The sequence below is a fragment of the Hylobates moloch genome, unplaced genomic scaffold, assembly GCF_009828535.3.
Source record: "Hylobates moloch isolate HMO894 unplaced genomic scaffold, HMol_V3 SCAFFOLD_2, whole genome shotgun sequence".
NCBI classification, from domain to species: Eukaryota; Metazoa; Chordata; class Mammalia; order Primates; family Hylobatidae; genus Hylobates; species Hylobates moloch.
The window spans coordinates 119,729,473-119,740,967 of NW_026652277.1; the positions used below are offsets into that span (position 1 = coordinate 119,729,473).

General features: G+C 30.4%; 1 protein-coding gene across 12 annotated transcripts in view; it reads left to right on the forward strand.

The window, feature by feature from the left end:
• Window positions 1-11,495, forward strand: part of GRIK2 (glutamate ionotropic receptor kainate type subunit 2) — a 671,651-nt gene that overhangs the window by 506,586 nt on the left and 153,570 nt on the right. The gene's annotated exons all lie outside the window — the stretch shown is intronic.

The window sequence follows — 11,495 nt, forward strand, 5'->3', positions numbered from 1 at the left end:
TTAAAATTGGGTTTAAAAGTAGATTATTTTGTCAATGCCTTTTAAAAATTTCCCCTCACTCTTATGTTAAGAAAAAATATCTAAGAATACTTAATAAATGTTTTAAATATATTTAACCAATATTAAGAAGGAGATGTATAGTGTTAGTTTTTGTCTCCATATAGTTTTATATTTTATGATCTCGTATAAGCAGTTGTATTATTATTTATAGCATAATGACATAATCAGCATGCTTATCTGAATTAGCTCTGAATGTTAATTAAGAGTAAGGATTAGCCTGGGATACTGCTTTCTAGACATAGAATGACCTTATCCCAAGATTCTAACGGTAGCTCTTTGCTGACAGAGGATTAGGAAGAAATCTTGTCCGGGATGGGTTCACACTTACTCAGATTTTCCCCTAAATGTTTTCCCCTCCTTTTTCTTTCTCTTTTCTTTCACCTAGGCATATGATTATAGAGATGGCAGTTAGTCATATAAAAAGTCTGGTTAGGGCAACCACCCCTTACACTAATAATAAAATATATTTTTCACCTTGCTTCAAATATTTATTTTATTAAACTAAAGCTACTATTGATATAATAGAAAATGTTTATAAAATGAGTCAATTAAAATTCCCATATATGTTAGATTTTTTTTTTCCCTCTTAACCATATATATCTCCAAGAAAATTGAGTTGTTCTGAAATTCAGTGTTGGTCTAGGGTTCTTAACAGTTTGATGTACAGAGATGAATAACTGAAGACCATACCTAAAAGAAAGGAATAATGGTACACACATACCCCTCCAACAGGATTGATGTAAATAATTATTCACTAAGTCTTTAATAGTGCATATTTTATTTTGAAATTGGCATTTAAAAATACAAATAAACTTTGGAGAATAAATTACTATACCAAATTTTGCAATATGAGTACTATTTCATAAAAATGCATTAGGCTATTTAAATGAACAAATGATTAGGGTCAAATAGAGGAGAAAGAGTAAAGGAAGGCAAACAGTATTAACTAACCTGGACTTCTTAGCTAGAAGAGTAAATCAAAGAATATTCAATGTGTTACATGAATAACATTTTTCTAAGTTAAAAGAATATAGGCATTTTTTGTGCATTTCTGCATATGATTGCCTTTAATTATTTTTAGAGTATTACAATATTATCTATTATATTAGTGGGTTAGGCAGCAGGGGATGGACTCCCCAGAATCTGCTCAATAGTTTATTATTTACAGTGACCACCAAGACTGTCTTAACATTATACTTTGGCTCTAACATGGTCTGTGGTCACAAGATGACAAGGCTATTGCCTTACTGAAAGTCCTTATACTTTAAAAAATATTCTATATTTCTCTTGGATCTCAGAGGTAAAGATGTTCTAAACATAGTGTTTTTGATGGTTTAACTGACTTTAGAAAACCATATCCAAAGTGCTTACATTAACAGCTTTGATCTCAGCTATGGACTAGCGTGCAATAGCTTTCATATTTTTGTCACAGTGATGGGTGACATTTAATGTATGGTGAAGGACAACAATGAATTATTATGCGCTTAAAAATAGATAACTGTATGGCCGGGCGCGGTGGCTCACGCTTGTAATCCGAGCACTTTGGGAGGCCGAGGCGGGCGGATCACGAGGTCAGGAGATCGAGACCACGGTGAAACCCCGTCCCTACTAAAGATACAAAAAAAAATTAGCCGGGCGTGGTGGCGGGCGCCTGTAGTCCCAGCTACACGGAGAGGCTGAGGCAGGAGAATGGCGTGAACCCGGGAGGCGGAGCTTGCAGTGAGCTGAGATTGCGCCACTGCACTCCAGCCTGGGCGACAGAGCGAGACTCCGTCTCCAAAAAAAAAAAAAAAAAAAAACTGTTTTGCTGGGATGTTCAGTGTTAAACTAATCCGCTGTCAAAACGACTGTTGTTACATTAAAATGAAATACCAATTTTGCTGTTTGTCTTTGCCACAAACTTGCCAGCTTTTTACTAAAAAAAAAAACTATTTCAATTTTAACTTTCTATAACTAGATATATTTTATTTTTAATGTCCTATTTTTTACTTAAATAAATTGCAGAAAAGCCTATTTGTTATTATTCTTCCCACTTAGCAATTTTCCTAAAATTTACTGAAAATTTAGTTTTAAATAAGTGCTGTTCTGCTAATAGGCCTGTCAGATATGAAAGTGATTATTAAAATTGATTAAATATTAACAAATATTTATCTAAATTATGGACCTAAAAGTAAACAGTGATGAAAATTAGATATATTTTCAAACTGTGGATTAAAATATTTCCATAGTAGATGAGGCTACTTCTGCATTAAATAATATTTTTAAAATTATTATTTTGTGTTATAATGTACCTCTTTATTTCAGTGATTCCAGTGATGTTTGTGGTTGCAAGTATATGTGGAGTCACCAACCCAGAAAAATTTTTAGTTTGTATCTTTAGTAGAACCAAACCAATTGAAACTAAGTTGAATCAATGACTTCTTTTCAGTTGTGATAAACATGGTATCGAGGTAATTGAGGCAATAGAGCTCTTGACTGAAAGTATCCATGTAGGACAAAGAAGACAATTTAATCTTCAGAGGAGAAACCCAACATATTTTCCACCTCTCAATTTTTAAATTATGCCAGACATTTACAGGCATAAAAGATTTGAGAAAAAATTGAGTAAGACAAAGGCAATTTAAAATTAATGTGCTTTTTCTGTAATTTTCTGTAATCAAATGCTAGTTGGCATTTTTTAAGGATAAACATGCTTATTTATTTTTTAGAAATCTCTACTTCAATCTACAAATTTTTTTTTCACATAAATATAATTTATTGTTAGGCCAAAATTAAGTATAAACGCAAGAGCAGAAATTTGGTCGCCTTTCTTTATTTTTCAAGTTCTATGGATAAATTATTGGCCTCTGTATCCTTCTTTGCCTCCATCACAAGAATTGAATGGAAAGACTTCTGGAAGCAAAAAGACTTCCTCTTTCTAGTCATTTTAAGTGTTTCCACAGGAAAAATATCTTCAATGAAATTCTGAGAACTATGTTCATCTGTGATGATTTGTTTCCATTTAGAAGTTTCATAATGTCTAGCTCAGTAAATCACAAAATTCATTATAATAAGTTACAGTTTATGGGGTGATATGAAGAAACTCAGAGTGCTAAAACTTGAAGTTCAACGCTTATTAAATTTTATATTTGCTACCAAAAAATGGCACCTCTGTTCTTAATCAATCCTATGGACCATGTAATTGTATTTTACACACACACACATACACACACACACACACACATGCACACACATCTGATAAGAGCAGCACACATATAAAAAAATTAATTTTTTTTAAAGATTTGGACAATGGAGTGTAGTGGTTCTTTGTCAGTTACTGCTGTGTCTTTTATACATTTCTCACTAGCTAATTCAAGCTGAGAAGCTAATAGGACAAGAATAATACTGGTTTATCTTCCACTTTATTCTTTTTTTTTTCCTTTCTTCTCTTTTTTTTTTGGACCAGAATAAATAATTTTTTGAGGTGTCTTTTAAGAACCAACAGGATAAGGAAAAACTAGCATTTTCTACCAAGTGATACACTTTTTCTTTCATGTTTTGTTGTTTCTAGATAGCAACATTTTTCATAGCTGCAGAATATTGTGAATTGCTTGTAAGAATACACCTTGCCGGACTGGTCTGTCTGTGGTAATTCTCAAAACAAAATTTCACTTCTGTTTTCCATAGCCACTGGAAAAATGGTGCCCTTGGTCTTTTTGGAAGCTTTCTCAGTCAACCTGGGAAAGGTCTTCTCAATCTGAAACAACTATTCCAGCAAAATCAGTGGCTTTAACAAATTTCAATTTTTTAAATGAAATATTTTAATCCACAATGTCTAGTAAAGATAGGCGACAGCTTTTATATGAACATATAACTTGAAAAAGTGCAGTCTGTGCAGGAAGCCAGTGACATAAAGATAATGAAGAAATAAAGAATTGTTTACTAGGTATTTTTCTTTTCATTCTGTATGTCTTGATGATTAAGAGTACTGTGCTCATAAAAAGGCAATTGTCTTGAGAAATGTAGACAAATAGGTCAGTTTTTTTCTTTAATGCCAAACATGACACTTAAATTAGTTACAATTTTACTCGGATAAAGCTGTCCTTTTGCTGTAAATTATTTGGGCTAAGAGTCCTTTCAAATGGATGGTTGTCTGTATAGTCTTGTACTAGAGTAGTGGGTCAGGTGAGGGACAATTGAGAGAAAAAAGGAGAAAACTAATACATATTGCATGTCAACAATAGCCAGGTTATATTTGAGAACTATAAAGAGATTCATTTATTACCTTTTTTTAAAATTAGTAACTGTGTGTTTTCATGATTTGATTTAAGGAATAACTACATATATAGCGGCCCCCAGCCCCTCACCCTCACCACAAATGAGATTAGAGATATTTTCTTTTTGTTTAATGCTGTTATTTAATACTTTTTAATTTTAACTTATTATGAGGAGGAATGTGACACTAAAGAAAAAATAAATTTAGAAGAAAATGGAAAACATATTCAGAAAACGCATTTGTATCACTTGATTTGTTTTGCCTGTCATGTTAACTTTATCTTCTAGTTTTTCTTTCCAAAATTTTAGAAAAAAGAGCTTGGCAGTTTTTTTTTTAATTTAAAGAATGCTCTATTAAATGTTTTTACTACATGTTAGTAGTATACGGTTTTACATTAACAGATAATTCCTTGAAAAAAATCCTTAGCTATACTTAAAAAGTATGTCTTTTTCTTTAGACTGCAAATAAGAAAGCTTGAAAACTATATCCAATCAACTGGGCACCTAGACAGGAGGCATTAGCAACCAAACGTGTAGATTTGCTTTGTAAAACTAGTCTCTGGAAATGCTAACACTTTTTCCCTGAAAATTATTAGCTACGTGTATTAGAAGAATAAAACAACATTGTGAGTTTTTCTGAAAACTCAAGTAGTATTAGTATTGTTTTGATTTTTTCATAATTGATGGATATGAGAGAAATATCAATATTAAATAATAATGTACAGACAAAATTTTAGTGATAAATTACACCTTTCTTTATACTAAGTAAAATAATGCACTCTATCCAAATAATTAATGAGTAGGAGATATAGTGTCATCAACCAGTGTAACTTCATTCATTAGAGCACATCACAACACCTTAACTGCTGTAATTTTTTACATTCCATTACATAATTACATCATTCAAGTTAAACTCTTTTCATATCAATCCTGTTGGATATACATATATAGAAACAGAGAGGTTTTTTGTTGTTGTTGTTTTTGTTTTTGTTTTTTAAGAAAAAATATCGTGGCTGTCCTAAATAGTAATGGAAATTTCAGTATCTTTGGATAGAAATATCTTGGTTGATCTATTTCATATATAAATATAATTAGTAAAACAAATGACAATGCAAACTATTCTATTAACTTTTAATATGTATAGTTTTTCAAGTTAGTTCTTGCATAATAAAGGTGACTATGAAAATATAAAGTTATCTCTCTAAGAAACCTGTTGATTTTATACTCATTTTTGAAATTTTGTTTGGAAGCCCAGAAGTTCACCTTTCATCCCTAATGACAGAAAACCATATTAATGAAGTTATTATATGTATTTGCCTTTCAGGCCTATAGTTATTATTTCTATTTTATTTAATGAGCATTGATTGAAACAAACTTTCAGTTTTAATACCTTCTAACCTATATAAACCTCTTTCCCTGTCTGGATATAACATAGTTTCCTGCTATTCTTTATGAGAGATGTTAAATCCTAAATTAATTACTTTTAACATTTCTCTTTCTTATGGGCTTCTGACTACACCTGAGATGATAAAATGAAATGAATGTATTTGCAGTAAATTTTCCTATTAAATGGATAAACAATATTTGAAGCAAAGGTGAAATTGTAGGTTTTGAATGTTACTGGCATGATAAAGTTGTAAACAGAATAGGGCTACAACTGTCATCTAAGTTGGTTCAGAATATGCACCTGAATATTATTTTAACATGATAAAATTAGGTAAGTGTTTCCCTGCTTCCCTTACTATTATTGGTAATGGGGGGTGCTGGGAGGTGTATTGCAGTTTAAGTTCAGCAATTCACTAGAGTGAAGATGTGTTTTGGAAACTGGTAATAATCTAGTGGTTTTACAAAACAAGAGACATTAAAAATAGAGAAAATTTTGCTTGTAGATGGGCATGCAAAAATGAGATTCATACTTAGAGAAATGTGTATTTATTTTAAAATGTTGATATTACTACTTCAATTTTCAATTAGAGCTTCAATATTTAGGAAGATATTAAAAATAATGTTTTAAATCATCCACCTAAGAATTTAAACATATTTATTTTGGGACCAGGCGCGGTGGCTCATGCCTGTAATCCCAGCACTTTGGGGGGCTGAGGCGGGCAGATCATCTGAGGTCAGGGGTTCAAGACCAGCCTGACCAACATAGAGAAACCCCCATCTCTACTAAAAATATGAAATTAGCCGGGCGTGGTGGCACATGCCTGTAATCCCAGCTACTAGGGAGGCTGAGACAAGAGAACCGCTTGAACCTGGGAGGCAGAGGTTGCGGTGAGCCGAGATCGCGCCATTGCACTCCAGCCTGGGCAACAACAACAACAAAATATATATTTATTTTGATATTTTAGTTGAAAGCAAAATTAATAAATGATTTCCAAACATACTTCAGTTGTTTTAGGTAGTAAACCATATATAGAATGCATATATATAATTTTTAAATATTTTATTGATTTGTTTGATACCATAAAGTGTCTATATTTTCAAAAGACATTTCCAATTTATTTAGTGGGAATATAGAAAACCCACAAGTCATTCAGCTTTGTGAAAGATGTTATAAAAATTATTTTTATAGGTAAAATTTCTAGTAAAAAAGAAAACCTTATGTGCCTTATATCTTGATGGTAGATGTGACTATTTTTGTGTCATCCAGATAATTGCATATTGGTTAATTCAATTTAAATGGCCAGATGATTTTATCCTTTCCAATGCTAGCTTCAACTCCTTGTTGATTACATCATTTACTTACTAAGTGTCCTTGTTTTTTTGTTTTTTTTTCTTCTTAAAAAAGGCATAGTTTGTTTTATTTTTTATTATTAGAAATCTCTTGACCTTCTGACTTATCTGAGGACAGTCTGCCTGGAGCCTTTTAATTCTGGACCTACTGCTATTAAAATCCTTAGCGAGTTTATACTGAAGCTAAACATTTGCTTTTGACTTGTGATTAATTCAAATGTAAATCACTCTCATAGTTCTTTTAAAATAACTACTTTTTAAATTTGGTATTTTATTTGCAAATAAATAGCTATATTGGTAAGAAATAATTTTTTACAAGACAAACCTATGTTTTCTTATGTAATATTATATGTGAGCCATTTTCCTTACTATTCTCAATTTAAAGCCACTCTTAATTTGATTGGACACTTGGGTGTTCTAGAAAAAAAAATATTGATACCCAGAGAATGGAACTACATGATAGCCATTGTATATTAAAAAATAGACTGAAGTTTTGAATGTATAATTATAGTTTTTATTTTACTTTGACATTTGTAAAATTGCCTGAATTTATGGCAACCAATATTATGACTTTTCTTCAGAAATCTTATTATAAAATGATCAATAGATGATTATAATAATAATTTGTAATCCCATAACAATCTCATAAAATAATAATCTCATAACACAATAAGGAATAATCTTGGCTACATTAAATAAACTAAAATACAGTATACCGTTATAACTTTAAGTAATAAGAATAGGTCATAAGGATCTGTAATCAGCTTATCGATGAAGTTAATTTCCTATAACAAATATAAATTTTAAGTGGAAGTTAGAAGTCATAAATTCTAAATATGATCATTATTGTTTTTGGTTATCCATTTAAGACTAAATCATATTTATTTTTTGTTAAGATTATATATTTTAAAAAATTGACCACAATTTAAATTTGTTATCACTAACATATTACAAATCAGTAGAACTGATCATTGTTACCATTTCACTAAGCCTTTCAAATTCATTTGGATCTACTAAATAATACATTTAATAGTATATCATTACAATGTTATGTACAAAAATCCTTCTACTTCACTGTGTGCATCTGGTAACTTTCTGGTACTAACACTACCAATTAAATAGTGTCAATAGTAATTCATGAATCATCTATAAAATTGGCTTAACAATTTAACATAAATGATATTTATTATTCAGTGATGTGATGATAGTTTAATAATTGGCTATGGCAGTGAAAGAGGCTTTCCTTTGTAGCATTTGCCAATTTTCATGGTTTAAGTATTCCCACAATAACAAATATCAGACTACCAATGGGAGGGTCACCGAATGCAGATTTGGGAAAAGAGATGCAAAATTAGTTATTGCAAACCAGAATGAGCAGGCCCTAGGATACCACTAATAGATGTGGTATCTAGATAACAATTTAAAGTTTTTTAAAAAATTACTGAAACAACATGATTGCTTCAATTTTTAGTATCTTCTTTTAAGAAAGTACATACCATAAATGTGTAAATTTACATTTAGTTATGAAATTTAAGACATTTAATGTTTTTAAAAAATGGCTGGTCTTAGGACAACCTGTTATTATTTATTTGTGAACTTGGTCAGAAATTCAAGTTTTGTTATTAATCAAAAAGATAATCATTAGATACCTAAGAATACATTTTCTAAATGCATAAAAATTTATGAAATAATTAGTAAGTTGGAAAAAATCCTCACAACCTAGCAAACAAACTCTCTTTTTTGATACTGTCAAATCATAATTTGGAAGCAAGCATATGATTAATGTAAATTCCAATTTTATTAGTATTATTACCTTCTGTGTTAAAGGAGAAAGTATGTTAGAAACAGTTGATAATTTATTTTGTGTTTATTGCAAGAATGAAATTAGTTATCTATTCTTTATAAATGATCAGCTCTCAAGGTGGATTAATTATTTAGATTTTAATTTCATCCACATTTGTGAAACTATACATTTTTTAAGGTTGTAATCTTTTTGTTAGAGTCTTATTACTCTAGCTTATGACAAACACTGTACAAGCAGAACTGAAAGGAGGTCATTGTATTTTAAATCTCATTTACATGTTAAGAAATGATACTTATTAATGTTCTACTTTTGGAATACAAGTATATAGTACAAAAAGCTTAAAGAGAAGTAGTGAATTCAGTTCATATGTGAGTCTAGAGTGTCTAAAACTTGACTGCAGTGATATTAAAATGGTCTGTTTAGAGACAACTAGCAATTTTTATCTTGATGTTTCTAGTTTGCTCATGTTGTGTAGGTTGGACAGGTAGCAATTTTGAATGGCTCATCTTAAAATGAATGCAATTATCAAAGGGTTATATGGTCCATCCTGCAAGGCATTCACTCATTTTAATCTTTCATTTGCAGCTTTCTGACTCCTCTTATACAATCTCGTTTATAGTTAATGGGAAGTGTTATAGCTTAGTTTTAGCTTACTCCAAATAAAATATGTCGTTAGACAAAAGCTTCATAAATAGCAGTTATTCTTTCTTAAATTTGACCAAGTGTTGTTTGTTTCTTAAAGTTAATAAAGTTATTTATTTAGTTTGTGATCATAACACACAAAACAGCATGTATCCAAAACATTAAACCATATCACAACTTATAGCTAGATTGAGATTGTATAAATTCATATTCCATCCTAAATATTAATGTACTTGTTTTTTTATTTAGTGATCTTTTCATCACCTAAAAATTATTACTACTACATCTATCAATCGTCTACCTACCTGTCTATTTCTATTCATCCATGCATCAATTTATCAATGAGTATTAGCATATAAATCACAATGTGCAAAATTTATTTTTTAATGTCTCTCTCATTCGTAATTTCTAATATGTATGTATTTGGAATAACCTGCCAGTCACTATACCTACTTTTTCAGAAATAAAAAATGGAATTTTTATTTATTGTTTGATTAAATGGAATAGTACTACATAAGGCAATGAGGACTTTATGGATAAATACTCTGGATAATAAAAGTAGTTTTTACTAGAGCAACTAAAGAAAATATGCTGTAGTTTAATACAGCAACTAAAAATAGTTTTATTTTCTTAACTCAAATGTTAAAGTGCATTTAGATATTTTATTGTATAATGAATCATATACAAAATATTCAAAAATTCCACTCATTGAGAGAAATTAATGATTAATGTTCTACTTCTTTTGGAATACATGTACCATAGTATAAAAAGCTAGAAAATAACTAGTGAATTCAGCTCCTATGTGAGCCTAGAGTATTGAAAGCTTGACTGTAGTGATATTAAAATTGCCTGTCTAGAGACAATTAGCAATTTCTCTTTTCATTTTTGACCCAGGCAATTTGAAGGACTTGTGTGTGAAAGAATTTCCTGCAGATTATTAAATGTACTTAAGAAAATGTATTCTTAAGTATCTAATGATTATCTTTTTGATTAATAACAAATATTAAACTTTCCTGAATCGTAACTATAAAACAAGATCTGTGTGTGTGCGTGTGTGTGTGTGTGTGTATGTGTGTTTTTAAACCTTGGGATAAAGACTATAAACTCCAGAGACTTAAAACCATTAAATCCGAAATTTTTTAGTACACTCTCACTAGGAAGTGTGGAGAAATGCAAATGTAATGCATGTTCTGTCTAAGTGGAGGGATTTAAAATTTAATATTGGGAAAGGACAAATGTACATGGGAAGACACCAGATACTATTAAATTAGTCCACCTGAAGATAGCACTGTAAAAGGCATAAAAAGCAGGCTCAAGAAGTAGTTAATAAGAATGGATGGCATTTCAGTGTTGAGAATTGCCTGCAGAGGATGTAATCCTAATGACATATTTGTCTAGAATGTATCTAAAAACAATATACCAGAGTACAACAAGTAGCAATTTTATTTGTAGTTTCTGCCTCTATTAACCATCTGTTGTCTACCTGAGATTTGATTTACTGACCTCATAAATACTAGTCCGCACTAGAGTATGGTAGCACAGCAAAGAACAACAAATTCTTGTTGATTGCTATTTTTCCTCATATGTTATTTTACAAACTTATCACTTGTTGCATAGTTGTGAACTTTTGTACAAAGGCAAGAAGCATTATGAATAACACAGTAAAATGACTACAATCTTAAAGATTTTTGCTAACAATTTCTCAGAGATTTGTGGTATAAAGCTAATGAAACTGCTGAATGTAATTCTGAAAATCTTCTGGATATGATATTTTGAAAGCAGAGGTATAAAGAAGTGTGTCAACTATACAACATGTTAAGTAATATATATTAGATATATAACATTTAAATAAGACATTGGGACATAGGTATCTTATTTTCTAATACAAAGTCTTAAGTTCTTGCAAAACTTTTAAATAGACCAAATTAGGTTAGTAGAATGACAAGAATAGTTTATAAACATCATCTGAATGCTTTAAGACATTTAGGGAAACTTAATT